We start from the raw sequence: 25,685 nt of genomic DNA, 5'->3' as shown, positions 1-25,685 counted from the left end.
TAACAAGTTCCAGATTTAATCAGATCAACATATAGCAACATGATTTAATTCGTGGGTGCTCATCAATGCCACCCAGGAAGTGATGTGGAGCTTCTTAGAGCGACAGCCAACAACAGTCCAACAAGTCTGTGGAAACTGATTGGACTGCAGTTTTAATTTTGTCTGGAGTTTTAGTTTTTTAGTTCAGTCTTGTTTCTGTCTTTTTAATTGTTATTTTACACTATATTACATTATATTTGTCACTGGCAAATATCATTTCAGATAGCTGAAATAAAAACTGAAAAACCACAACTAACTAAAATGTTTTTGTCCACACCTAGCTACTTTTAAATGTATAAAATCTTTGCTGAAATCTGCAAATTTTTGCCACGAAAAAGATTAAATTCAAATTCAAATTCAAATTTTATTTGTCACGTACACAGTCATACACAGTACGATATGTAGTGAAATGCTTGGACAACTGCTCGTGACCTAAAGAAAACAAAAAAGGAAAAGGCTATGAATAAGATAGGAAATAAATATGAAAAATTAAAAAGGGTAAATTTAACTAGGAAGGAATAGAATATAAATTAAGGTTAAAAATGAAATAACTGTACAACACAAATTAGAATGAAGGGTAAATTTAACTGGGAAAGAATAAGATAAAATATATAAATTAAAGTTGAAAATAAAATAACTGTACAACAAAATACACAATATAGAACTATATAAGAATGTATGAAGAAATCTAAATATAAATAAATATATACACAATAACAGCAGCTGTACAAGTATTAACCGGAAATGAAGAATATAGTGACCAGTGTTGTGCAAATCATTAAAAAATAAAAAATCACAATGATCTATTTGTCATCCCGTGTAGTTTTTCCAACGTAAACAAAGGCACAACGTTTACCCATCACAGCTGAAAAGGTGATCAAACCTGCTGTTGATCAACTTTATTTCCAACGGTAAGCCCTTGGAGAAACGAGCCTTACTGCTGACTACATTAACATTAAACTGACTCTGCAGCTAATTTTAGACTCTGAACGTCGCACTCGATAATTGTTGCTTTCACCACGGAGCTCACAAAGCTGCGGGGACGACTGATCCCTCCCGTCTGAAGCAGCTAATTAAGAAAACCACAAAGTACCAGCGACAGCCGGCCAGCAGCAGAGCTGAGCCTCGACTGCAGCGCTCACCGTCACATTAATGTTTTTGGGGGGTTTTTCTAGCAAAAGCCTGAAACTAAAAGGGCTGAAGCTATTTCTAGCTGCTGCCCTAAATATTAAAATCCTGCATGGAAGTGTAGCTCCTTAGCTAACCCGTCTCCAGCTGTCAGCATCCTCTGGAGCAGGATTTCCATTAACAGAGTCATTCAGACGAAACATTAAAGACGCAGCTGAGAAGTGAAGGACTGCTGATTGTTCACATCAGACCATCATAATAAAAAGCTGCTTAGAGTGAAAACTTTGAATAAGAAGAAGAAAGGAAAACAGGGAAATACAGGGAAGTGTATTTAAAGCAACTCGCTGGACGAGTTTTCACCTAAGTGCAAATAATGAAACTGAAATATTAGAAACCGGCCACCTCAACACTGCTGCACGATGAGCATCCTAAAAATAAATGGGACACACCGAGGTCGCATCATGACAGATACGCCTGAAGTCAGAGTAAAAATAACCTTTACTACTTTTTATAACACTTTATAATAAACACGGTAATAAAATATAAACCAAAGTTATTAAATATGCTTAAAAAACAGAATAACGATAAATTAATGTTTAGTTTTCATTCATATTGTTCAAATGTATTCTATCATGTTTCACACAGTGAACATGTCGTATCATTAGTGTGGTGCATAATTGTTCACATAAGTTGCATATATTCAAGTATTTCCCAGGTCTGAGAAGCAAAGCGTGAAAGGACGAGCCGGGGAAGCTCCACTGCCTGCAGCAGTGTATCAGAACACGGCCCTCTGCTCTATTAATGTGTCAGCTCATGTGTGACTCCCCTGATTAATAAAATGTAAAGCTCATTTTGCAAATGACAGTCCTTATTCCAGTCAGAAAGGAGGATAGAGAGCGCGGCACTCTCACCGGCTAATGTTCTGTCAATCACAAGTCAGCCAGTGAGTACACGCCGGATAATCCCGTTTAAAAAAAAACAAAAACAAAAAAAAAAAAAAAAAAAAACACAGTATGATCAAGATTCACAGATCAAACAAAACAAGTTTCTCACACCTGAAGCCTTTTCATCCATGTCTTATACCGTCTGTGAGTGTGCAAGCACAGTGGCAATGTCCATCTATTATATACAGTCTGTTTTTCCGTAAATCCAGGCAAACATCTTGAACTGAATGATCATTATTACACACAAACACTGCTTTAGCACTTCTAACCCAGGAATTCCCGTACACAGTCGCAACAATTATTTTCACCTAGAAGTTAAAGGAAACCCGGAAAGCTAGCAAAAAATTTCAATCACACGATGAGGAATTTATTCAGACAAAAAAATATGCTGTCACAAGCACAAGCCTCAGTCCCAGTGAAGCTGATATTAATACCACCAAAGACAGGATCATATATCTGAGAGGTGAAGAAAGAAAAGAGAGCCAGCACAAAAATAATCAGACATATAGAAACACTGTTACATCTACAGTTTGGTTCACACTGAGATATTTTTTTTAATTTATTATAAAAACATGAATTAAAAAGGAAAACATCCTTAAACATCAGCAGACGAGCCCATTAGCAGCTCCATGACTAACAGAAGCCACCATCAGCATATGAATGATTACCACTACATTACATTAATGCCTGCTATGGAAAATACTTATCATTTGTGGATGCTATATTTACCAAAAACAAAAGGTGCTCTTTAATGTTTAAACACACGCTCAGAAAAATGGATTTTACCACCATGGCGTCCTGACCATTATTTTAGCATAACAAACATAAACGTCCCACGGCTATTTCGAAGAAGTGCAGTGACTTAGTAGTTTGAGGTTACGGTTTCCAAGGTCGGAAACTTTATACCCACATTATTAAATACGTCCGAATCACCTCATTTGATCAAAGAAGCGTCGTTTCCCTTTATTCCAGTCTCCAGTGAGGAGGCTGACACACCTGCTCCTCAGCCTTTCAACTTCCACAACAAAGAGGTTCAGTATTTGCTTACAAGCTGAACATCTTTCAGAGTTTGCATATTCAAACATGCCGATGGTAAAAGAGCAGCCAGTTGTTTGCTCATCTGAATAATGAATAAAAGCGGGAGAACGTGATATGATGTCAAACAACAGACCAGCTCTTCGTGGTTAAATGACTGGAAAAACATCCTGATGCAGGACAAAGTAAAGGGTGGAGTTACCACCATGCCACCGGTTTCAATGTGGGCACCAGAGAGGATGTTGGACTACACTGGTGGCAGTAGGGGTGTCTGAATCATTGGGGCGTAAATAAAGGTTGTGAAAACTTCTCTTTCCAGTGTGCAGCTGCTTTGAAGCAGACGAGCGTGGTTGAGTGGAGCTGAAGTAGATTTTTTTGGTTTCCCCTGTGATGCAAAAAGCGTTTGATTAGGTCTGTCAGCCGAGTCTCGTTGTGAGACCTGAGTCACATCATAGCAGGAGGTATTTTTAGTCCACAGACTGTTTTCTTTGCCCTATTGAGACGTGCGCCTTTGTGGTATTTGTGCTTCTGGTTCGTTTCAGCTTTATGCAGCCACATTAGCAACAAATCAGAGCTGCACTGTGTTACAGACCCCAAAGGCTGAACACTCGACAATGCCAGGGGCCAAACTGGGTGTGAGGGCACCTTTAGAGCACAGCTGGCGATCTCTGCTCTGCATTCCTGGATGTGTCCGTTTTTTTTAACTCTCACGAGGCAAAGTCATTAGCAAAATAAAGTTTAAAGAAAACCCACTGACGTAGTTGGTCCAATCGCCCAACCCAACTGATGGGAAGGTTTACTTGTGATCATCTGTGACCACTTCTGTTGTTTCTTTGGTAAGAAGACATTTTGCTGTGGATAAAATGTTATAAAACATTGCGTGAGGAGCCCATTCACTCAGGAGGGGCTCAGAAAGCACCCAACCGAAGAAGTGGTTTAAGCATCTGACCGGGATGCCTCCCTAAGGTGCCACCCCAAAGTGGCCTCTTCAACCAGACCAAGGCCCCTGCCATGACACCCTGGAGAGAGTATATCTTTTGGCTGGCAAGGAAAGGCCTCGACTCCTAGAAATTAAGAAAATTCATTTACTGTGTGAAAGATCTCTCTCCTCACCCCAGCAATGATTCATTGGTCACACAGGTGTAGTAGGAGCTCCACCCGAGCCGTGCAGTAGTGTCCCGGCAGGTAAATAAAGCTCGCTAACCAAGCTCACACACCCACACATGAAGGAGATGCTTTAGGTTTATGCTGCACTGGAGGCTGTACGCTGGCTATTTGGGGCTGGTTTCTCGATTTTTAATCTCAGTTTTGGAGAAGTCGGGTTTAGCGTTACATGATTTGAAGTGTAAAATCAAAAATGCTTTCTCAGTCCCTCCCTCACAAATAAAGAGAACAATGAATACATTTAAAGATCAATCTAAAAACCATGCTCTGAAACATCTGCACATAGTGTGTCGTAAGCCACCTTACAGTAGCGTTAAAGTCGGTCTTTTATTCGGTGGAGTGGTCAGAAATGAGTGGCTGAGCTCGCGCTGCAGCAGCTGTGGCTCTGAGGACGCCGCTCTTCACGGCAGCAGAGGAAGCACTGTTCGAATCGACCTGCGGTCGTATGTGTGCCGACCCACTCTGCGCCGAGCCGACAAACAGCTGATTGTTGGATCTGCGTCGTTGCTAACTGAGAGCTCGCTGTCAGGACCGCTCGGCCAGGTCACGTGGTGAGCGCAGAGCCTGCGATGAATTCAGAGAACCCCCCGAGGGCAGACTGACAACAACAGAGGGGAGGAGATACAACTACACCATGATAGATTCTTTATTTGAAACTTCCAGGGAAGATGCTGGAAATCTGTGGATACAAACAGCCAAAATGAAAACCTTTCCTACTGAAGAGCCAATAACATTCCCTGTGAGGTATTCTTCAAAGCACAGTGAACCACATATGAAGCAAATATTATGGAAGTGTGCACATAAAGTTGAACAGCCATTGTTTAGCTTCATTTGACCTTGTATACTGTGGTAAAGAGAAAGCTGAGAGTCAAGGTGAAACTGTTGATTTAGCAGCCCATCTACGTCCCCACCCTCGCCCATGAGCTGTGGGTAGTTACAGGAAGCGTACAGTCATGAATCTGCATCAGCTCTGAACAGGACGACTCCTGGACATGTCCTCTGTGAGGCGTTTCATCCATCCCCAACTGGGAGGAGATGCTGGACATGCTGGAGAGATTATGTCTCTCAGCTGGTTTGGGAACACCTACACCACAGAAGAGCTGGAGGTGGAGGCTGAGGAGAGGGAGGTCTGTTTAGACTGCTGCCCCATCGACCAGCAATGAAGGGAAACTACTGCTAATTATCCAGTTGCACCGTTTAAAGAGTCGTGATAAAAAACAATCCAAACAGCTTTTAGACATCAGCAGCAGAGCTCCGTACTATGAAACAAGCAGGGCTGTTAGAGGCTTTAACATAAAAGCCCCGATCACCTAGAGACTGCTAAACAGTATGGCTCAGCATTTACTCCAATAGAGTTAGGTTTTTAATATAAACTCAGAAACTCAAGTCTCCATAATAAATACTTTCTTATAGGTAGCAGTACTTTTATTAATTAAACTGAGTTTTATGTGGGCCAGTAAAAGTCTGACCCACCGGCTTATATGGACATGGACAAAGGTTAATCAGCATAAGCCACCATAATAGACAATATGTGTATATTTTTAGGCTGGCAGAATTGTGAAAGCGATTCAAGCGAACATTAGATTATGGTTATTCCTACACGCCGTTTTCTCCATGACATGAAGTAAGGGCTCCTGATTGCTAACTTTTTCAGCTCGTCCTGTTGCCATTTTCCTCTCTGGGAGATGATTAACACCAGCTGATGGGCTCGGGCTGTTCTCTAACTGTGCAGAAAATGATGCCGTGTTTCGCCTTCTCACAGCGCCGCTGAACTTTGCACAGCTGATAACGGCCTTCGTCGGGGTGTCTTTACGGGCAGCCGTGAGGGTTTTCTGCTAACGAGCATCACATTTCCTCCTCCATAAAACTGCAGCACGACATCGCTTCTGAGGACGTGATGCAACATTATCAGCTCACTCACATCTTCTTATGTATTTTTAAGGCTGCTGATTAGTAAGAGCAACAAAGCGTGGGAGCAGTTTTACAGAGATAGTTTAGACTGGTCTGTGGGGTTAGACCAGTCTTAACTTAGCTCATAGATTAATGTGATGCAGGATAGTCTGTTTCACATAACAAGGATTAGATCATTGTTAGTCTAAAAACAATTAGATGCTCAAAGCACTTTCACACTCATTCACTGTTGATCTATGTCTTAGTGCTTTTGTCTCCCATTCACACACACATACACTCTCTGATTTTCAGTGTCCTTCCCAGGGATATCTAAATGACCCACTTCTGGCAACTTTGAAAACCTGTCGTGCATTGCTTCTGTGTAATAGTATCACTAAAGGAGTTTTTAAATGGTTATTGAACTGATTTTTAGTCTCTTTGGGCAATCAATCCTTTTGTCCCCCCCACAGAGGGTCTCAGAAAATATACTATAACGTAGTCAAATCAGTCACCTACACCTGATGGTGATATGACCTCTTCCTGTACATCAGAGACTTAAATTGGTGCAATTTTGCAATTGAGACCACAACATAATTAATGACACTGATGCTCATTGAAAAAGCTAAACAAAAAACAGTTCTGTCTTTGGACTGTTTGCAATATTTATTTGGTATTGGCAATATTTAATTTAATGTGGGTAACACAGGTATGAGGGCTCAAAGATGTACAAAACTTTGAGCCTGAAGTAGCCAAGGTTAAATCAGCTAATCAGGTGAAAGACCTTCGCTGATTTTTCTATTATTCAGTGGTTAAAAGGAAACCAAACAATCATTCGTGCACAGCCATCTTTCCACTTTCTGCTGCCTAAATCAAACACCAAAGCTATCTCGCACTAACTGATCAAACCAATCCGGATGTGATCTAAACTTTCTTCTTGTGTTAAGTTTTGTTTATTTAAAAAGTCACACATGAAAGTTACCCAGCATTCTTTGAAGCAGTTCACCGGCTGCAGCCGCACCCACAAGAAACATTGGTCTGAAAAGGGCGTGTCAGCAGGTGAGTCCTTTCAGAAAGTAACGTGACCTTCCCTGACACACACACACACACACACACACACACACACACACACACACGTACTTCTGTACTTTCAATTTCTTAATCCCAAGCCAAACCTTAAAACAATGTCTGAAAACCTCTTCTGAAGCGGTCCTCACCGACCACACAAAAGTTCTCACTATAGGCAATTAAAACTGAACCGAGTCCTCACAAAGGTGGTAATATAGGTCAACACACACACACACACACACACACTGTGTGTGTGTGTTTCTGCAGTTTACATTTCTTAAACCAAATCAAACATTTAAACAGTCTGAAACAGTCTTTTGAAATAGTCCTTACTGCAGTGGATTAAAACTGAACCAGGTCCTCACAAAGTTGGTAACCCCACGCACACACACACACACACACACACACACACACACACACACACACACACACACACACACACACACACACACAACTTTGCACTTCTTAATCTCAAATCAAACCTTAAAACAAGGTGTGAGACAATCCCTTGAAGTGGTCCTCAGTCTGCAGAAAGGTCCTGACTACAGACAATTAAACTGAAACTTGTCCTCACAAAGGTGGTGATACACACACAAACACACAGAAACTATTCAGTTTAGTGAATAAAAACTAGTATTTGTATTGGTTCACATACAGTACTTTTATCTGATCCTGTGCTCTGCCTCTACACTGTGACATAAATTAGAGACACACCCCTAATAGACTGCTGCTGTAGTACAGCACGCTCAGGCAGTGAACTTTATTGTTCAAGAAGTAAATCCTCTTCCTCAGTAAAAATATCTTAAATGAACAAATTCAACCATCCAAAAATGTTCAGGAATATCAGGAATACTCTGTTATCCTATTTTTAAAACTCAGAAACATTACAGTTGGTCTCAAAGAGCATATCTGTCCCTTGCATGACCTGCTCGGACGCTGCTTCTTTGCAATTTCAGCCGACGTCTGGGCTTTCTGAAGTGCTGATCTTTTATGAACAGTTTGTAATCCAGATTAAAGATTGACAGGAGTCATCCTCCTCAAGTTGAAGTCTAACCCCAATAAAAAGTGTCACAAGAAGCTAAAAGGTGGTACATTAGTCAAAGAGCCGACTCGCTCTGAGCAGTGACAGCCCTGAAAATACTAAAGCCAATCCGCACTGATCAACAACCACTGATCAGCGGGCTATCATAGTCATTGTGCAAGTGTACTCTTTATAAGGTTGTGGAAACCTGCAATCAGCTGAGACTGAAGAAGTCACTTGGATGATGAAACATTTCTCCCACTGAAAATGCTTCGTCCAGATGAACAAAATCAACTTTTTGGATGTTACCAAATAGATTAGCAGCATCCATCAAATCCAACCCTCTATTGTCATTTTTGGCTCTAAGAAGATGGCCATGGCCAAACGCCAAACTAGGCTGAAGTCACCTGGACAAGTAACTAAATGTTTCTTCCAGTAAAAATGTTATTTCCAGATAAACAGAATCAACTTTCCACAAATGTCCACAATCCAAAACGTGATGTCAGGGTAGTTTAGTCCACATGTTAAAAGAAGGCCATCTGGATTCTAACTGATAAGTGACTTACCTCAAATGATTCACTGCATTTGGCCTGGTTTTAACTACCCTTGATCTATCCTAAGCTCAATGGGATGGTACTTTGCTCAGGGGTACCTCAGGGTAGCTGTTCTAGTAGTCTTAGTTGCCTTTACTTCACCAAACCTGCTAAAAACTTTTTTTATTGTTTTAAATCCTAATTAAGAACAACATAAACATGGAAACTGCAGCCCGACTCAAAATGTCAATAGCAGTATCTTATCATGGAAGTCTCTGTAGTCATGAAACCCACAACTGGAGCACTCTTTGACTTCCAGAAATTGTCCCAACAGATAAAATACTCTAAGTGACTCTTGAGTGTGCTTCCTGTCACTCTGAAACACTTCTATGACCTGTCCAGCAGTCTTTTCCTCCATGCTGTCACTTCCTGACTGCAGATTATTGAATGGGGCTGACAGACGGTGATATCAGGCAAACGACTCACATTTAAAAAAAAAATAAAAGGACAGGAAGTGCCCGGCTCCACAGAGACTCTGAGACAACGAGGACCAAAAGACAAGAGCTGCATCAGCTTATTTAGCCAAGAGCATCCTGGAACATAAACACACATACTCATATGTGTTCACATTAAGAAAAAAAACCCCACCTGAAAACTGTTTTTTCCTGAGTGTGGACGACGTACAGTTACATAACACATCTCATAGCAACAAAGTGTGGAGGGCCATTGGAGAGCTGGCTGTGCACCCGTATCGGCTAAATATAACGAGCAGGAAACAGAGAGGAATAAAGGCTGTGACGCCGTTACCAGTACTAAACTGGGCCCGAACCATGGGACCCCGCTTGACTCTGGCCCCGAACTTTGAGTCTGCCACTTGTGCCCAGCTACAACTGGAACTATTGGTGGAATAATTGATCAGCTGGTCAACACAAAATTAATCTGATCTCTCAGAAATAAATGTTTAGTGGCCTTCAAACCACAATGACGAAATTTTCCAATCAGCCACAGTGAGTCCAACAACAGCCAGCTGTAGTATTTTCCAACAGTACTTCACTCTTTATGTTAACAACCCAAAAATTAACAACTTGTATTAAATATGGGTTTACAAAATGTAAAATATGAATAAAAAAATTACAGGTTTGTGTGCTACTGTCATCTCAACATGCCACAGGAGCTTGTGCGTGCTATTAGCTTACTGTGAGTCATTGTTATATTCAGAATTGACATCATGTAAAAAACAAACAAAAAACCCCATAAAGTCAACATCACGTACACTGATGCGTGCCTAAACCTAAACTCCAGGGCCCGTATCCCTAAAGATTCTGAGAATCCTCTCAGAGAGCTCCTAACTTAACCTAAAAATTCCTTGCCAGGAGTTTTAGCTTAGAAGTGATTCCAGAACATTTTCAGTGAACTCTGAGCAAGGAATGGATGGAAAATCCTATCTTAGTGAGGAGGTGTGGTTGACCCCGTTGCTAGGTATGAGTCATCATTTCAAAAGCCGTGATTGGTTGATCCTACAAGTTTGATGGAAATGAGCTTTTGGTGATAATGAGCAAAGGATGTACCCTCAAATCAATAAACATATTATATACTCTAATCTTATGCTGACTGTAATTGTAAATAATATTTCACATTCAAGAAAATATCTGGAAAATGAATAGTAAGCTGTAGGGGTTATAGCCATTAGAATCTAAAATATGTGAAAACTTAAACTCATTACACCCTGTTCAAATAATGATTCGTGTCTTATTTGCTCATATTAATATCCTAGCTGGCATATTTTGTACTTTCACTCCCATATGGACCCCGTTGAAAACAAGATGGCCTATCTCAAGAGGCTGTCCTTAATGAAGTAGAAATCACAACGTTACAAGTCCAGTGTGGTCTTAACGAGGGTAACACGGCTCAGCTTTTAGCAATGTCTGTGATTGCAGACCCAAGTCATCACTGCTGCATTGTTGCATTTTCCCGGTTGCCAAATACCTCGGGGTTGTGATTACTTTCGTCTCCGGTGTAATAGCGTTGTGGCGTCGAGTTGGTGAAGTAATTGCATCTCTAAGGAGATCCACCACAAACATGATTCCTGCACGATCCAATCTGTAGCATCTCAATAATTCCCTGTCATCCAGTGTTTGCAGGACATCTCTCCTGCCTCTTCTGTTGGCCATTTTGTGCAGCTGCTTAGGGGAACTCCTAAGCCACTAAAAGTCCTCTTCCCTGCTCTTAGCAGATCTCGCCTTAGGAGCCCTTTTAAGCGCTAGGAATCTTGAGGAATAGCTTTTATATTAACTGGGATTGTCGTGTCACTTTTAGGGGAAATTCTAAGAAAACGTCATGACTCTGAGAATTTTCTTAGAATTTGGCCGCTAGGAGCCACTTTTTGCACAAAGATTCTTTAGGGATACGGGCCCAGGTTTTTAATTAAATTCAGTTTATTTAATGACAGTCAATTTGTCCATGCTATAGATAAGATAACATCAAGCTGGACGTCGGGTTAGCTCACTGGAATGAGCAGGCGACCATATCCCACACGGCTGAGAGCAGCCGGCCCGGGTTCAAGTCCTTTGCCACTTGTCTTCCCCTCTTTCTTTCCTCCACTTTCCTGTCAGGCTTCACTGTCCCTGTCAAAAATAAAGCCACAAAAAGGCCCAAAAATTTTATTTTTTCTTTTTTTTTTTTTTTATATCTATCTATCTATCTATCTATCTATCTATCTATCTATCTATCTATCTATATATATATATATATATATATATATATATATATATATAGATATAGATATAGATATATATATATAAAACAAAAGATGACATCAACCAACTTTAACAATAAGAAACACTCAACAAATTTGCATTTACTCAGAAATGTTGGCTAAAATTCGACCATAAACCTTATTTGAAACCAATCGGTTCTCGTAAAACTCCAGGAGATTGGTTTAACGAGCCGACCTAAACCACGTCATTATTTTCTGACATAGGAGATTGCGCAGTTTCTCTGTGTCAATGGGCAAGCTAGCATTAGCTAAAAAAACCCCAACAAAAAACAAAAAAAAAAACAAACCCAAATGCAGGTCCTTACATAAATGTAACGCCCTCCCATTACTGCCCCAGTTTGGCCCCAACACTGGCCATACTTCTGTTTGACCTCCACAGGCAACACCAGGTAAAACAGACTCCCTTCAAGCTAATCTTGGCTAACAAAATAAAAAACAGCTGCACCAATGTTTTTTATTTTTCTGTTTTTGTCCTTGTTATAAATTTATTTCTATGGTTTCTTATTTAAATCTGTCCACAGGATTCAATAAGAGGCAAACGAGGCCTCATCTTTAAATTCTGTGACACTAACCAAAAGACCTCAGAGGAGATTCGTGGATGTGGTGAAGTAGGACATGCAAAGGGTTAAACAGCGTGAAACAGAAGCAGATGGTCCACTGTGGTAACCCCTAAAGGGAGCAGTCAAAAGAGGAAGACAAAAAAAAAAAAAACGAAAAAAAGCTTCACATTCACTCAGATGCAGCTTTAAAGTTTACATTACATCCGAAAACGGACCCAAAAGCAGCAGTTAGAAGTACAAGGTCCAGCGCTGTGAAACCCTGGCAACAGCGAGCGCCAGTATTCCTGAGTCATTTAGATATTTAAGTGCTAAAGAGAGGCGGATTAATTCAGGTCAAAGTCCTCCTGGAGTGGAGCCACACAAACCTCATGAGCAGTGTGAAAAACCAGAGCAAGGAAATGCCGCATCAGAGGAAGAAACAGTGCACACATACACCTCTGCTCTCCGTGCTCAAGTCAACAGCAATACTCTTGAGTACTGACAGCAAGAAGAAAAACGTGCTCAGCTTTTTACAATCCATCGCTTTCAACAGATTCCTTTAAAGCTTAATAATATCCGACAACACCAGCTGTGTGCTTAAAACACAGTAACATGTCAAAGCAGCCAGCCTCCCTGGAAAAATACCCAGAATTCAAACATCAGAGCTGCCTGTCAGAGCGGAGAAAAGGCCTCCGTTACCAGAAAGGCCTTCGTATTCAAAGGTCACCATCAGCAGACAAATGGCTGCCCTCGCTGTTGCTGTGGTTACAGCCCCCACTACCATAATGGCGTGCTGATGGCCCGGGTGCATTTGCATGTTGACACATGACACAGCGTTTCAGTCACAGCTGAGCCACGGAGAGAGAGGAAGGAAGAGAGCGACTGAGAGTACAGGCGATTAAAGCCGACGGCAGCCGCTAAAAATAAACATGTCTAAAATAAACTAAAAATTAAAAATAGTTTGTCCTGACATAAAAGTACAACATGGAGCGTCGGCACCATCCTCCGACACTCTGTGAGGAAACAGAATAAATTGTTTTTAGCTTTAATCCTGCAGAAAATCGCCAATCATTGAGCAGTATTCACTGCAAATGAGCTAATAAAGGCAGTTTTAATGATATTTAACGCTTTAATTTGAGTTTTACATCTCTGTCACCTTGTTTGTTCATGTTTCAACAAGTAAACATGAACTCTTGTCACCATTCTTTATTTATCACAACCTGCCTTTTATTTTTACTTCTCACCCTATTTGGTATTTTAATACTCTGTTAAATTTACTGGTTTATATCGATTCAATATCTCCTGTACACATTTTTTTTTAGTTTAAAAAACAAACAAACAAACAAACAAAAAAAAACCATCATTTATTTGTGAGGCTTTTATTGTGAAATGTTTAAAACAGAGTTTGTCCTTCCCACTGTTGCCAAGAGTTTGCTCAAAGGTGAGTCAGATAAAGCTGACTAACATATATATTAACTTGTGATTAAACTGGTTTAGAAATTAGCCACAGCTCTGGTTCTTAAACGCACCTCACTACATTTCATTACTCGAAAAAACAAAAATAAAAAATGAGCATGTGATTACCTTTTTTGTGTTTTCAGAATTTACATATCTTGCTTTCTGATTCCATGTGAGTTCAAAGAGCCCCCTACATAACACATGGTGCACCCATGATTGGGTGTCATCATCAGCACCACAGATATGAGTCAGGAGGGACCTTCTGCACCTCCAACAGATCAGAACCAACGGGAATAAAGAAGATCAGGTCAAAAAGGAGCCAGTCCACTACTGGAGCTAACATGCAATGGATAATGTTGTATTTACTGTATGTAATGACCAAGAAAATACAAACAACACTTAAAACCCATTTTTTTGGTCAAATTAGAGACCTGGCATATGTAGGAAACGGCAATAGAGTCATTTTATTTGTTCATGTATGAAATATAATCATTATTTTTTAAGTTCTCTCTTTCTCTTATATTTTATATAACCACACTACAGACGGACAAGCGCCTGTTTTATGCTTGTGGTTAGCAACAACGACGGTAAAACCCTCGCGTGTCCGCTTGTTTATGTTCCACATAAACCTTTCACAATAAAGCTCAAGATGCTGTTGAGACTTCTCAAAATAAACTGAATCATGTGAAAGAGCAGATTATTTACGGATGAGAAGTAAAAAAAGAGCCGCCAGGTGCTAAAAAAATAAACCTTAGACTCAAACGTTAGAACAGGCTTTTCCCCGCAGCACGCCATGTAATAAATACTGGCAAAGAAAACGGCGGCCTTTACAACTTATGTCTAAAAATGTGTAGTTTCATGCATCAGTTAAAAACTCAACTCCAGGTACATGACGCGCAGCTGGAAACACTTCCCGCAAGTCAAGCTGCCCAAGATTCACAGAATTTACAGAAAATGTTACATTTTTGTGATTTATATCGTTATCGGACAATAGAATTCTTATATCGGGATATGAGATTTTGGTCATATCGCACAGCCCTATATTTTGAACTAAACCAGAATTTCCTTTTAAAATTACACAAAGAAGAGCAGGCAAATGTTGAAGCTTTTGAAGTTTTTGGAGTCGGAAGGAAATCTGACCCAACTGCAGGAAACAACCTAAAAAGCAAAGGTTCATGGGTATATCAAGAGACAGATGCTGACATCTGATAGCCAGCTGTTATGTTTGAAAAAGAAAAAAAAGAAAGAAGATCTTTTCTCATTTTGTCTGCTTTGCTAGAGTCGGTACAAGAATTGGGAGCCATTTGTTCTGTTTATTTTGCATTACTGAATTCATTTTATCTACTTTAGCTCTCAGCTTTAGGGTTCTTATCTTAAAAGATCCAGAAACGGGGTTGTTGTTAGCTCCGAGGAAAACAAGTCCACGAGGCTTCTGTTTACAACTCCTGCTTCGCTTGTGTGATTCATCAAAACACATAACAGTCACATAACAGCACGTTTTAGGTCCCACAGAGACTCAAAAAAAAAACCAACAAAAAAAAAAAAAAAACAACCCAACCCTGGGGCAAGGCAGACGGCGTGTAAGCCGACACTCTTCATCATCATCAACAAGCGATGTGGTCTGCTCGGTGTGGCCTGACTAATTCAGCTCATATTCCCTTTATTACAAAGGCTGATGGAAGGTAGTGGAGTCCCACCACTGCCGCTACCACCACCATTAATATATCTCCATCAGAAACAAGATATGCATGAACTCTGCTGCTCCATCATCATCAGCTGCTGCTGCAGGCTGAAGAGGTTTGTCATGGTTCGGGAAGTCCTGTTTGTTTGTAACGTGGCTTTTGGAGTGTTATCTGAGCCAATCAGTGAGCAGGTCCGGAGTCAGGATATGTGCCCGCCGCACAGTATAAACAGCAGACACAGTAGAGACAGTAGACACAGGGTCTTCCACAGAGTTCGATCATATTTTTAGCACCTAATCTCTCTGAAAGGAATAAGTAAAAAAATGCACAGTTTTCTGACAAACAGCTAACTTTGAACGACCTCGCCTGTCAGAAACACTATGAACTACAAACTGCTTTATTCTCAATTCCTCCAACTCTTTAACTGGAATCCTCCCTTTGCTGGATCTGGCAGTGCAATAAAGAAACTGAAGCATTAATGAAATAAAGTGAACAGCACGTGGAGCACAGGTGAAGTTCAATACTGTCAGACCAACTATGACAAGAGAGGCTTGAGACTAAATGACATCGCAAATCGCCACAACAGCGACCTGACCACCCCGTCTGGTGGGAAACGAGATGGAACCGACCGGGGCGAGCCAGTGTTGACCAGCTGTGCTTTAAAAATGAGACCACAGGAATAAAAAAATAAAAATGTCAAAGTAAATATGCTTTTCCAGCCAAAGAAAGTCTAATTGTGGGAAACTAACAATCAGCTTTGTTGCATTATAAAAGCAACCCATCACTTTGAGGTGATGGCATCAGCGCTCTCACCTCCAATTCACCTCGAATGCGGTGATGTCAAGCACTGTCACACTGAATTGCAGGTGCGTTGCTTTGCTCACATTGCCACAAATTTCAGCAATTTTAAAAGCATGTTTCGATTATTGGGTGCTGTGATCAGCGGGTTCACACAGCACTGAGATACAGGCAGCGTACCAGCATGGTCATAGTTTAACCTCGCCTGTTATCGTGCTCATTTTGACTGATTCCTGAGGCTTTTCTTACTTAGGTAAGTGGCAGGTACATCTCTAGTCAGCATCCTTAGACGAGTAAGGTTATAGTTATTATAGTGAAGCAACTGTCCAAACATGAGTTCTGACTGTGCCTCAAACTTCTAAGCATGAAATAAGCTGTCGGATTTGTAAAATACACAGAGCTGAGGTGATGACGAGGCAAAAAGAACAGAGCAGAAAAAGAAAAGAAAGCAACCGAAACAAAAACCGAACAGAAATTACAGCCATGCTGGAGTTTGACCAAACACAATCTGAAGTAAGACGAGGTGAGGTAAGACTTTTATATAAGCTCAGAGTGTAGAAATTCCCTCCGTTCCCTACAACATTTAAGGAAGGAAGTACCTCAAATTTCTATAGGAAAAATAAATGGAACTTTACATAATAGCTTCCCGTAACACTTAGGTTATCTTAAAGGTCTGATTGGTGGTAAATCTGCACAACTTTTCAACATATGTGCACCGTTTACCAACAGCTGTTAAAAAGTTCAAAGCGCCCAAATGGTGACGCGTCAGCCTGTGTTCTTACTTCATTACACTCGAGGCTAATACATCCTCAGATTCTGCACGTTCTAAACATTTCAGGATATTCCAGGGATTCCTGGACTGGGCAAAGGACAACTTCATTCCTTCCTATCCTCCCACCTCTCCAACTGCTTCCTCCACAGGGTGACAATGCAAGGAAAACACAACACAGCACGAGAGGTGTTTACTGACAGAAATTACACCCAGCATGAACATTTAAACCCAGTCTGCCGCCGAAGCCGTATCATGTCCTGAATCCTCGGCCTCCTCGTGTCTACGAGAGAACTTAAAGTGGATAAAGATGCACATAAACAGCTTATCGCGAATAAGACACTTGACCAAGAGCCATAGCACAGAGGATGGAAGCTCTGCAGCCAGAAATCAACTTTATCCAGACAGACTCTTTCTACTTAAGAGCAAGGGCTGAAGGGAGCAACATGTCATCCAACTAATCCAATAACCAGGCATAACTTTATTTACACAGCACCTTAGGAAGAACACAGATAACAAAGCACTTTGACAGACAAGCAAAAGCAGAAATTCAAACGGAAAGCTGAACAGGGACAGACAAGCTGTGAACAATTAGAAAAAAGAAGAAGCAGAACTATACAGCTTTTCTGATGTTTGGCTCAATGGTTATGGCAGACTGCGTCTGAACAAAAAACAAAATCTCTTTAAGTTGTATTGGGCTGCTTTAGAATGCGTAATCAGGTCACAGTTTAAGAAATGTCCTTTGTCACTGAGAATATAGTTAACATGCATATTCAAACTGCAGAAAGATCGTCATCTTCAATGGTCTTCAACCCACAAAAAGAGAGAATACTGCGTGATCCATGTTCTGTAGTCTCAATATGAGTTTCTGCCATCAGGCAGACAATTCAGACTCAGCAGTGCAAACTGATCTTTCTATCAGGTTGAACAATGCCTTTCTTCTGGCCAAGAATATATTGATACAACCACAGGTTGCACTGCAAAGCAATTCCAGACTGAGTGATGTCTCCTTCTTGTTTGTTTAGTATTTAAATCTGTCTGTTGGTGCTGTGTGTCCATATGTGTTCAGGGTTGTAGCTTTGGAGTCCAAGTCAGACTTCCCCATGGGGACAAAACAGTATCCATCTACCAATCATTAAACAATTTACCTACCTACTAACTTAATGATCCATCCATCCTCCAACCAACCGAACCATCTATCTGCCTACCTGCCAAGCTATCCATCTACACCCACATACCTGCTAACCTATCGTCTACCTACCCAGCTATCTACATATACATCTATCTATAAATTCCAGCCTATCCATCTATCTACTTATGTACCCCATCTACAACCTACCAATCTACCTACATACCAACGTATCTATCATCTATCAGCCTACCTATCTACATATGTACCCGTCTACCTACTTACCCACCCATCAAAATGTTTCCTAGATTTGTGGATGCTAAGGGGCCTGGGACAGTTTCAGAACACTTGTATATAACTTCTGATTTTGAGGTTGTTAATTGAAGAACATTTTGTGATATCCAGCTGTTGATATTGGTTACACATCTAAAAAAGAAGCTAGTCTTCCAATGGACATGTTTAAAAGCAGGAGGTGGTCAAGAGGACCTTGATCAATGACCTTCCTGCATTTTCCTGAAGGGAAGAGCAACTCACTTTACAACAAGTGTCATTTCCTGTTGTGACATAATGAAATTATACAGCAATCTGGCCATAAAAGAAAAGTCAAAGTCCCTTCGAAAATCAGGAGGTTCCTGCTGAAGAGGCCTCCACCCAAACTAAAGGCATACTATAACCTCAGAGCTCTATTATAAAAGGACCTGAGGCGTTGAAAACTTCATACATGAACAAATATGCAATGTGGGGCATCACAAATCGAATAAAATATGAGTAATTCACACAGTTTTCTGCATTTGGGGTCATAATCATTTCCACAACAGTGATTTCAAAGCAGCTCTAGGCCAACAACAACGAGCTCAGGAAACGCACAATAAAAGCTGAGTACTCTTATATAATCATGCAACACAGATAAAACCAGAGCAAAGCCTGGGCTCGTTCCCTCTCTGCATCCTGACTTTCCTGAAGATGCCACATTATCTTCCATCATCGCTCAAGCAATAATATCACAAAGACCGAGCCCACCGCCCACTCTGCCTTTTTTTTTTCTTATGCAAAGCATGTCCATTGATGATTCCTCCCAGGCTCAGGAGCAGTGTGCTGAGTGTGCATTGTGCAGGCCGCAGCCCTGCTCGTGTTGTGAGATGTGACATATCGGTGCTGCAACACCACAGCCTCCCGTGTCATGTACGCACCACTGAACCTGCATCTCAACTGCCAGCCTCTTTCCCCTTTTACCTCCCTCTAACCTAACAAGGCTTGTGATAAATGTTCTAACGCGATCTCACGCCGGGCCGAACCTCGTTCAAAACAGGTGACATGTTGAATCGCCTTGCCTTTCACGCACGCACACTGGATATGAACAATGAGTCATCGTTTTTTATAATCCGAGAGGCACCTGTTTTCATTCGGCAGGTGTATAAAATTTCCACGAAAATAATCCAACTTTTTGATCTTGCTGTTTCATCTTCTTACACTGAGTCCTGCCACCAGAACCCCTCCATCGGGTGGTAATGGCAGCGCATTAAAAAGTTGGAAGCTGTATTGAAATAAAGTGGGGCACAGCAGTTGTTGTGTAAGCCGAATTTAAGAGAGGGTCCTAATTATTCGAAATATGCATTGGAGACTGTAATTTTCGTACATCCCTCCTTTGGTCGTTACAGAAACTTTAAATGGCCAGGTTTTTGAAGGTAGTGTGGCATCAACTCTTATCAACAAAGCTACACAAACCCAAGCATATTAACTCATTGTAAAAAAAAAAAAAAAAAAAAAAAATTAAAATAAAGATGGTGGATGCTGTTAGGGGAAAACTGCGCTAAATTCCAGTGGACTCGGTAGTTCCTCCCCCAGCTTTTAGCCCAGTGTCGACGGTTTTCGTCCCCGGTGTCTGGACTGCCTCCCCGGGTTGCTTGTTGCTAGCACCGGGACGCTGCGTCTCCTGTAGCCCGTCAGCTAGCTAACATCCCAGGCTTGTAAAGATAAAACCTCCCCGGTGCACGCCGGTACGACCTACCTGCTCTCAGAGGAAACTCCCGGGACTCCTCAGCTTGTTTTACAGAAGCAGGGTTTTAAAAAAAGAAATTTCCAGAAAAAGGAGCGCTCGTACTAGCCGCACAGTGCCGGTTGTCTCCAGATGATCCGCTCCGGCAACCTGGCCCACGCTCTCCCCGCCCAGCAGCCTTCGACTCCCGCAGCAATCCTGGGAAACTGGCCCCGTGACGTCACTGGCTGTGCCAATAATCTCCGGCGGAGGGGTCCGTCCTGCAGGGGCCGCTGTCCGGAGAGGAGGGCTTTATCATAGTTTCATTTTTTATGCTAAAAAGAAAAGCAAAATATTCAACAATTTCTGTCCCCCACTCCCCATTAATTTGAAAATAAACACTAAGACACACATTTATTGTGTAAACTTTGTAAAAAATAAATAAACAAATAAAAAAAGAAATCTATGGAAAAACATTTCTAAAATAAGTTATAAATCCACTTTTTCCTTCTTTTGTTTGGTTTTTGTCACATTTAATCTACAAATACAAGTAATATATATATATATATATATATATATATATATATATATATATATATATATATATATATATATATTAACGTGGCTGAATGCATAACTTGTGCAATCCTGTTACTCTAATTTTAACCCGGTTCCCATATCATTTTTAATAAAATAATCACAAATGTGTCTCTTAGATTGAGGGGGGGCAAATCTGCTGACTTTGTAAAAGTTTAAATTTGAGCAAAGATTTGCAAATAAATGCTAAAAATTAACAAAAAAAATGTGTAACCATTGAAAAATTGTTAAATGTAATTTTTATTAAATTTTATCTGAAATTGAATATTTAATACGAGGATGACCTTCAGCCCAGTGGCCAAGAGTTTATTAAAGAACATTTTTTAAATCTGGTGCATTTGTAACAGGGTTTCACACAGCAACTAAAATATCTCATAAAAAGTCTGACTTAGGAAATGAAAATGTTTTTGGTGCTGTATTATTTATTTTTTGCAAATACATAACAGAAAATTAAAAAAACTACATTATAAATTATAAAACCCCTTGCGTTTTAAACAAGAGTGTGAAAAACATAAGATCCCAGGAAGGAATCAAAGTTCTGAGCAGGAAGTCTGCTGTTGTTTGTGTACATTGTAAAAAAGAAGTGGACTGAACACGGAGCCCTGAGGGTCCCCCAGCCTGTATTTAAAGATGGATTTAGCCACCGTGACATCACTCACTGGTCTGGTTTCTACTGGTCGTATAACTCCAAATGAGAGGTCCAGCTCAGTGTTTTAAATTAGCTACAGTGAGGTGCAGCATCCAAATGGATGGCTCATAATAATTATTCATCCTTGTTAGAGATTTTATGAAGAGGGAAAACTACTCATTGTACTAACTAATTACTGTGGAAAGTAAAAATTACAGTGATTTAGTACTCACTAAAATGAGTTCAGAAAATTCATAATTATTCATTTCATAAATCACGACACGCTGCTCCCCTGTACATAAGCTGCCTTTACAAGTTTAAAGTATAGCTATTGGTAGTACTGGCCTGATATTTACTTGGTACTAGATCAAAACCCAAATTTGCAGTACAGCACAGCACTGGTGACTCTGGTCCAGCTTTTACGCTCTCTGTGAGGATGCACTCGCCTTTAGAATCAGCCTCATGTGGCCGTTAGAGGAACTGCAGTTTTTCGCTTCATTGTTTCTGGCATGTTCCCAGGAAGCTCATTTTCATGAGTAAAATCACTCTCCAAACTGGGACTCACAGAAGCATCTGAGACAAATCAGGAAAATCAGCAGAAGCTCTGACACGAATAAATCTGAAGTCCCACAGAGGCTGTAGAAAAATCATCTCCACTCTTTACACGTTCAGATGTGTGTGTGAGGAAGGATTAATAGGGATAATGTCAAAGACGACAACAAGGGTGCTAATCTGTCTGCTGCCACACTCACAGCACACGACTCTCGGATGGAATACAGTAAAATACAGATGATCATTAATTAATCAGGTCATATCAATGAAGCTGTAAGCACCAGGTGAGATGCAGATGTCGCCTCAGCTGTCACAGGTGGTTGAGATGCTTGTGGAGTTTGTGCTTTGGTTTGCTGAGAGGACTCTTCTCGTCGCTCGAGTCAAAGTTGGTCTGTGATTTAAAGATGAGCCAAAATCTTCTGTGACGCGTTTTCTTTGTTCTGGACTGAATTTCTCACTATATCAATAAAAGAATAATTGAATAAAAACGGAGAAAAACTGACAATGTTACACAAAAAAGAAAAAAAAAAGAAATATACGAAATAGTGTTTTTATTTCTAAACACTGGTCACAAAAAATCTTACATTTGTGTCTCTTCAGCGGTTCTCACAAAATGTTTTCATCTTTTTCGTGGTTATTTTTGCCTCATCGTATTTCACGTCGTTTTATTTTTGTAATCATTTTCCGTAGTTTGGTGATTTCTTTGTGCTCGGTTTGTGTTGTTTTGCAGTCAGTGCATGGATTGCTTTGTTGTTGTTGTTTTGTGTCTTCGAATTGTTTCATGACGTTTCCATATGTTTGTTTTTATGTTTGTTTTAATCCTTTTAGTAGTGTGTCTGTTTTTATATGTTTTTGTGGTGATGCGTTTTAATCGTTTGTTTCACATAGGAGTGTTTTGTCGTCGTCGTTGTTGTTTTTGCTATCATTTTTGTGTCTTTTGGTAATTTTTGTGTGTGTTGCGAGACAGTTTTTGTCTACAATCTTGTTTCTCTGTTACATAGGCGTTTTATTTCCTTTTCTTTTGCTCTGTCCATTCCAAGGTGTTTTTCTCTTTTAAGATTATTTTTGTCTTCTTAAAAGTGTAGAAAGTTGTTTCATGGTCATTTTATATTTGTTTAGGTAAATGTGTGCTGCTTTCACGTGGTTTTGTGTCTTCTGTAATATTTTGCATACACTTATTTTTGCCTACTCATTGCATGCAGATGCTTGAGTCTTTTTTTTTTTTTTTTGTCTATTTCTGGTAGTTTTGTGTCTTCGTCATTACTGATGTCTCTTTGTAGATCCTTTGTGTATTTGTGTTTTTTGTGTCTCTTTGAAGTGTTTTTGTTCTTGTTGTGGTTTGTGTCTATTTATGGTATTTGCCATCTCCTGTGGTGCTTTCTTTTCTCTTTGATGTAGATCTCAAGATGAGACCTGGGGTCTCCCGGGTTTCCTCCTCCGGGTACTCCGGCTTCCTACCACAGCTGTGTCTGTTTGGTGTGGATGCAAAGTGGATGAAGCATTTCAGGGAATAAAACAAAAAGATGCGTGAAAAGTGCTTTGAGTGATCAGTAAGAGCAGAAAAGCATCTGATGAGGTTATATGTGATGTATTCAGTCTGTGTCAGTCAGAAACGCTAGACTCGAGTCTACGAGGCTTTATTTAAAGTTTGAAATAATAAGACTGTACAAGCTCAGGCTGTTAGAGCAGCTGGAGAAAGCCCTGCCTGAGTGGCTGCTCTTGATTTAAAAACTCTGGAAAGAAGCCAGGAAGTAAAGCAGGCGCTGGTTTTATCTTCTTAAAGACAATCATGATGAGGGCTTCGGCTTCCATCAACACATAAAACACTTAATTTATATTTAATGCTTTGATGCTGTAAAGGTTTCATGGTAAGTGGAAGGACAAAACACCGCAGAGGAGTCATGAATGTTTTATTGTCTGTAATGGGACGCTGGTTAGAAAACTGAAAGCTGAGAGCAGCGCTTCAAACAAACCACCTGATGCAGCAGGCGACCTTCAACAAACTGAACTTGCTTCATGTTGATCACTGCGAGGAGCCACACCTGAGTGAGGACACACAGCAGGTCCAGATGTTTCTGCTCACTGGCATATCAAACTAAAAGAATCAAACAGCTGGTTAGTCACCTTTCTGGACTTTCCTAGGATGGTGACGGGACCGGTTCGGTTTGCCTGTCTGCATGGATGTGTTTTTATGTGACGTGGGGCTCGATCCAATTAAGAAGAGAAAATCTGGAGTTGACTGGTTCAGACGTAATATCTTTACTGTTCCACGATTGGTCGAAAGTGGACATCTCACATCTCTTAAGAACGCTGCCTGCTAAAAAAAAAAAAAACCACATATATAAAATAAAGTCACCAGCAGGACTGAACAGAGCAAATTAGAAAGAACCTTCCACTGGATAATTACTACAGCGATTAATTTGGTTCAAGGGATTTAACACTAGCTGATGCAGCTGCAGTGAGCAACTCTGGTGGTCGTGGGAAAAGACGTTATACTCCGAGATTATCAGCCAAGAGCCTTTGTCATAGCCCAACAGCCTCTAACTGAGCATCAGAGGCCTGACATGGAGACGTCCACCTTCCAGACTTGAGCGTGAAATCCTGAAGATGAATTCAAAACTTGGATTTTTAGGGAGTGAACTAAATTATTGCTGAGGAAAGACCAGGCACTGTTAACACCAGACTTACTGTGAAGCATGGGGGTGATAGCATTATGTGTGGGGTTGCTTCTCAGGTTCACAGATTGGTCTGATATGAAGGGAACTAATTAACGCAGGTTCACACAGAGACGTTCAAAGTCCTCTCGGCATCTAGGCGGCCCAGATGAAACAGCCAGGAGTGAAGCAGCTCCTTAATCTGCTAGTTCAGGGGTGGGCAATTCCAGGGCTCGAGGGCCGGTGTCCTGCGGGTTTTAGATCTCACCTTGGGTCAACACACCTGAATCACATGATTAGTTCGTTACCAGGCCTCTGGAGAACTTCAGGACATGTTGAGGAGCTAATTTAGCCATTTAAATCAGCTGTGTTGGTTCAAGGACACATCTAAAACCTGCAGGGACACTGGCCCTCGAGGCCTGGAGTTGCCCACCCCTGGGCTAGTTCAGCAGCGTCTAGAGCAGGGGTGGCCAACTCCAGGCACTCCTTGCAAGTCAAGGAAGACATTCAGGTAGATGGATGAGGTCACAGAAAACTCCAAACATTGGTGAAAACAAAATTCAGCAGAGTTGATGTTTGACATACCTGCTTCATTTCACTTACAGTGGCTTGCAAAAGTATTCGGCTCCATTGAACTTTTCCACATTTTGTCAGCCACAAACATGAATCAATTTTATTGGAATTCCACATGAAAGACCAACACAAAGTGGTGTACAATCAGACATGATTTTCGTTCCACTTCGTTTTTAACAAATAAATAACTGAGAAGTGGGGTGTGTGCAATTATTCAGCCCCCTGAGTCAATACTTCGTAGAACCACCTTTTGCTGCAATTACAGCTGCCAGTCTTTTAGGGTATGTCTCTACCAGCTCTGCACATCTGAATGTGTACGGAAAGGACAAAGGACATGTGAGGGGGCTGAATAATTACACACACCCCACTTTGCAGTTATTTATTTGTAAAAAATGTTTGGAATCATGTATGATTTTCGTTCCACTTCTCACGTGTGCACCACTTTGTGTTGGTCTTTCACGTGGAATTCCAATAAAATTGATTCATGTTTGTGGCTGTAATGTGACAAAAGGTGGAAAAGTTCAAGGGGGCCGAATACCTTTTCAAGCCACTGTATATCAACAGCACGTAGCTGGGAGGATATTTTCCTGCTACATTTACACCCCTCCCACATCACGCTCAAACCAAACCTCCACCTGAAGCTGGAGCCCGGATCAGCTGACCGGCGGTCCGCGCTGTGACGGTGGGTGTCGATGTTGTGGCTGAGGAAACAAATGAGAAGCTAAGGCAGAGGAAG

At 40.9% G+C, this 25,685-nt stretch overlaps 1 protein-coding gene across 7 annotated transcripts in view; it reads right to left on the bottom strand.

Moving 5' to 3' along the window:
- Positions 1–20,199, bottom strand: part of myo6a (myosin VIa) — a 157,095-nt gene extending 136,896 nt beyond the window's left edge. For 4 of the 7 annotated variants that reach the window (XM_076874189.1, XM_076874190.1, XM_076874192.1 and 1 more), the window contains exon 1: positions 19,979–20,198. The gene's annotated coding sequence lies outside the window, so the exon portion shown is untranslated. Of the gene's footprint in view, positions 1–19,978 lie in introns of all 7 variants that reach the window. The other 3 variants (XM_076874188.1, XM_076874191.1, XM_076874194.1) reach the window with 2 other exon arrangements.
- Positions 20,200–25,685: the final 5,486 nt, after the last annotated feature.

Source organism: Maylandia zebra, linkage group LG15, assembly GCF_041146795.1.
Source record: "Maylandia zebra isolate NMK-2024a linkage group LG15, Mzebra_GT3a, whole genome shotgun sequence".
NCBI lineage: Eukaryota > Metazoa > Chordata > Actinopteri > Cichliformes > Cichlidae > Maylandia > Maylandia zebra.
The sequence above is the reverse complement of the archived record's forward strand: the minus strand, read 5'-3'. Positions and strand labels throughout refer to the sequence as shown.